The sequence below is a fragment of the Lethenteron reissneri genome, unplaced genomic scaffold, assembly GCF_015708825.2.
Source record: "Lethenteron reissneri isolate LAM-NWPU_2019-01 unplaced genomic scaffold, ASM1570882v1 scaffold_1239, whole genome shotgun sequence".
Classification (NCBI taxonomy): Eukaryota; Metazoa; Chordata; class Hyperoartia; order Petromyzontiformes; family Petromyzontidae; genus Lethenteron; species Lethenteron reissneri.
The window spans coordinates 1-5000 of NW_026890936.1; the positions used below are offsets into that span (position 1 = coordinate 1).

Genomic DNA, 5000 nt, shown 5'->3' on the forward strand with positions numbered 1-5000 from the left:
ACCACACTAACCCCATAATCACACTAACCCCATAACCACACTAACCCCATAACCACACTAACCCTATAACCACACTAACCCTATAACCACACTAACCCCATAATCACACTAACCCCATAATCACACTAACCCTATAACCACACTAACCCCATAATCACACTAACCCCATAACCACACTAACCCCATAACCACACTAACCCTATAACCACACTAACCCTATAACCACACTAACCCCATAATCACACTAACCCCTAATCACACTAACCCTATAACCACACTAACCCCTTAACCACACTAAACCCCATAACCACACTAACCCCATAACTACACTAACCCCATAACCACACTAACCCTATAACCACACTAACCCCATGACCACACTAAACCCCATAACCACTAACCCTAACCACACTAACCCTATAACCACAAACCCCATAACCACACTAAACCCATAACCACACTAACCCTATAACCACACTAACCCCATAACCACACTAACCCCATAACCACATTAAACCCCATAACCACCACTAACCCCATAACCACACTAACCCCATAACCACACTAACCCCATAACCACACTAAACCCCATAACCACAGAACCTCATGATCATCCTCGCCCATTCATCACGTACATACTCTGCACGCGCACTTGCCCAACGGCCTGTGGAGGCTATACAGGGGGGGGATCTTTGTCTTTGTGCACTGCACACGCAGAGACGCAACTCTAAAACAAACACTGAACTCAGTGAGATACTAAGCAGATGCGACGAGTTACACACCACGCGCACTCTCCTGCCTCTCTCATCTCACTCCACTCCCCTCTCATCTCATCTCACTCACTCCACTCCCCTCCACGCACTCTCCTGCCTCTCCCCTCTCATCTCACTCCACTCCCCTCCACGCTCTCTCCTGCCTCTCCCCTCTCATCTCACTCTACTCCCCTCCCACGCACTCTCCTGCCTCTCCCCTCTCATCTCACTCCACTCCCCTCCACGCACTCTCCTGCCTCTCCCCTCTATCTCACTCTACTCCCCTCCACGCACTCTCCTGCCTCTCCCCCCCCATCTCACTCCACTCCCCTCCACGCACTCTCCTGCCTCTCCCCTCTCATCTCACTCCACTCCCTCCCACGCTCTCTCCTACCACTCCCCTCTCATCTCACTCCACTCCCCTCCACGATCTCTCCTGCCTCTCCCCTCTCATCTCACTCCACTCCCCTCCACGCACTCTCCTACCTCGCCCCCTCTATCTCACTCCACTCCCCTCCACGATCTCTCCTGCCTCTCCCCCTCTCATCTCACTCCACTCCCCTCCACGCACTCTCCTGCCTCTCCCCTCCCATCTCACTCCACTCCCCTCCACGCACTCTCCTGCCTCTCCCCTCTCATCTCACTCCACTCCCCTCCACGCTCTCTCCTACCACTCCCCCTCTCATCTCACTCTACTCCCCTCCACGCACTCTCCTGCCTCTCCCCTCTCATCTCACTCCACTCCCCTCCACGCACTCTCCTGCCTCTCCCCTCTCATCTCACTCCACTCCCCTCCACGCTCTCTCCTACCACTCCCCTCCCATCTCACTCTACTCCCCTCCACGCACTCTCCTGCCTCTCCCCTCTCATCTCACTCTGCCCCCCTCCACGCACTCTCCTACCTCGCCCCTCTCATCTCACTCCACTCCCCTCCACGTCCTCTCCTGCCTCTCCCCTCTCATCTCACTCCACTCCCCTCCACGCCCTCTCCTGCCCCTCTCATCTCACTCTGCCCCCCTCCATGCACTCTCCTGCCCCTCTCATCTCACTCCCCTCCACGCACTCTCCTGCCTCTCACCTCTCATCTCACTCCACTCCCCTCCACGCTCTCTCCTGCCACCACCACCACCACGTGACTGTTCTTTCGTGTTGTGCGCGGTGCGTTTTAGCGCCATAGCGCGTGGATTTGTAGCGCTTGTTCTTTTGTGTTGCTGGTGACTTTGTGTGTTTCGTATCGGAATCGCCTTCAGTGCTGTTGCTGCTGGCGGCAATAAAAGTTGTTTACAAGTCAAAGTCTCCTGTCTCTCCCCCTCTTTCCATCCCACCCTTCATCCTCCGTCCATCCTTCCCTCCCTCTCCTCCCTCCCTCTCCTCCCTCCTCCCTCCATCCTCCCTACCTCCCCATCCCTCCCTCCCACCCTCCCTCCGCTCCCTGTCTCTCCGTTGCCACGTGCACCGAACAACCCACCATTGTGCCCGAATAGAGCTTGTGTGTGTGTCTGTGTTTGTGTGTCTGTGTGTGTGTCTGTGTGTGTGTGTTTGCCGGTGACTGGTACCAGCGGTGTCAAGATCGGCCTCTGTAGAGGAGGCTCGTGAAGGACGCTGCTGGGCAGTTGGAGGCAGTCGCCCTCCAACAACAACGGAGGGCGGAGCGACGCTCACAACAACGAGCAGAGCGCCGGGTGGCTAAAGCACAGCAAGTTGGTACAGTAGGGGGCACAGGTGATGCATCAGCCAGTCATCTCGGTCATCTCGGTCAGTCGACCCGTGGCACCTGCTGGGTCCTGCCAGCGAGCGTCACCGCCACTTAGTAGCGAATGGCGGTTGTTGTGTGTGTGTTTATATTTGTTGTAAACAAGATTTACTGCCCGGCTTCGCCCGGGGCTTGGATTCTTGTTCTGGACTAATAGACGGCCTACGCGGAGGGTGATGGGGGGGGGTGTGCGTGACGTCAGCAGGCACACTGCGTGACGTCACAGGCACACTGTTTAAAAGTCAAAAAGTCTCTCGCTCTCTCTATCCACTTGGCACCCCCTACAGACCCCTGGCTGCCACTGCAGGTAAGTGACGGCAGGCGAACGGCAGGTCAGTGGGTACCGGCAGGGTGTGTGCGCACACGCGATCCGACGCTACAAATTCTCCAGCAGTGTCGTGGCCTCCAACAGACTGGCTGGGTTGGCCAGCAACCACGCTCGGCCGCCTTTGTCTCTCCCCAGTGGCGATGTTTACCGCACACCGCACCGGGGTACTCGTTTGAGGCCGAGTCGACCTAGGGGAGCGTCCAGGAGCTGGTGGTGTTGGCGGCGGTGAGCGGGAATCGAACTCGGGTGGACCGGGTTCGGAGCGCAGCGTTGGGCGATGAGCGCTGCGACAACGCTACCCACTGACACACACGCACGGACACGCTCACTCAGTCACTCACTCACTCAGTCACTCACTCAATCACTCACCCATTCACTCACTCACTCAATCACTCACTCACTCACGCACCCACTCACCCCCTCAATCACTAAATCTCTCACTCACTCAATCACTCACTCACTCACCCACTCACTCACTCAATCACTCACTCACCTCACTCACCACTCACCCCCTCAATCACTCACTCACTAAATTTCTCACTCACTCAATCACTCACTCACCCACTCACTCGCTCACTCAATCGCTCATCCATTCACTCACCTACTCACTCACTCATCCACTCAATCACTCACCCACTCAGTCACTCACTCACTCAATCACTCACCCACTCACTAAATCTCTCACTCACTCAATCCCTCACTCACCCAATCACTCACTCACCCACTCGCTCACTCAACCACTCACTCAATCACTCACTTACCCACTCACTCACCCACCCACCCACCCACTCACCCACTCACACAGGGCTAAAATGTTATTTAAAGTATTTTTAATAGTATAGAAATGTTGCATGTCTCTGTGATTCTTAATTAGGTTATCGTTAGCGTGTAATGCTAGATTAGTAACACTGCGTTCGTGTTCCTCTGCTGACCAGCTGGTTTAACTAAAACTAACATAGAGATGTGTGGATATACACAGAGACTCATAGAGACACACAGAGACTCATAGAGATACGTAGAGACTCATAGAGACACATAGAGCCGCATAGACACTCATAGAGATGGAAGAGCTCAGCACTAGGGCTCAAACCCAGGCTCTCAGTGTCTCCGACACGGCCATTGTGAACCCCCTGAGAGAGACACCCAGACACCCAGACCCAGTGTTGAACCCAGGCTATTAGTGTCTCCGACACGGCCATTGTGAACCCCCTGAGAGAGACACCCAGACCCAGTGTTGAACCCAGGCTCTCAGTGTCTCCGACACGGCCATTGTGAACCCGCTGAGAGAGACACCCAGACCCAGTGTTGAACCCAGGCTCTCAGTGTCTCCGACACGGCCATCGTAAACCCCTTGAGAGACACCCAGACCCAGGTCTCGAACCCAGGCTCTCAGTGTCTCCGACACGGCCATTGTGAACCCCCTGAGAGAGACACCCAGACCCAGGGCTCGAACCCAGGCTCTCAGTGTCTCCGACACGGCCATTATGAACCCCCTGAGAGAGACACCCAGACCCAGGGCTCGAACCCAGGCTCTCAGTGTCTCCGACACGGCCATTGTGAACCCCCTGAGACACCCAGACCCAGTGTTGAACCCAGGCTCTCAGCGTCTCCAACACGGCCATCGTGAACCCCCTGAGAGAGAGAGAGATACCTAGACCCAGGGCTCGAACCCAGGCGCTCAGTGTCTTCGACACGGCCATTGTGAACCCCCTGAGAGAGAGAGACACCCAGACCCAGGGCTCAAACATAGGGTCTCAGTGTCTCCGACACGGCCATTGTGAACCCCCTGAGAGAGACACCCAGACCCAGTGTTGAACCCAGGCTCTCAGCGTCTCCGACACGGCCATTGTGAACCCCCTGAGAGAGACACCCAGACCCAGTGTTGAACCCAGGCTATTAGTGTCTCCGACACGGCCATTGTGAACCCCCTGAGAGAGACACCCAGACCCAGTGTTGAACCCAGGCTCTCAGTGTCTCCGACACGGCCATTGTGAACCCCCTGAGAGAGACACCCAGACCCAGTGTTGAACCCAGGCTATTAGTGTCTCCGACACGGCCATTGTGAACCCTCTGAGAGACACCCAGACCCAGGGCTCGAACCCAGGCTCTCAGTATCTCCGACACGGCCATTGTGAACCCCCTGAGAGAGAGACAGACACCCAGACCC

At 55.8% G+C, this 5000-nt stretch overlaps 1 protein-coding gene across 1 annotated transcript in view; it reads right to left on the reverse strand.

Moving 5' to 3' along the window:
- Positions 1 to 3688: 3688 nt before the first annotated feature.
- Positions 3689 to 5000, reverse strand: part of LOC133361783 (leucine-rich repeat-containing protein 39-like) — a 5010-nt gene continuing 3698 nt past the window's right edge. Inside the window, exon 4 of the mRNA XM_061580777.1 lies at positions 3689 to 5000. This exon is cut by the window's right edge and continues 936 nt beyond it. The gene's annotated coding sequence lies outside the window, so the exon portion shown is untranslated.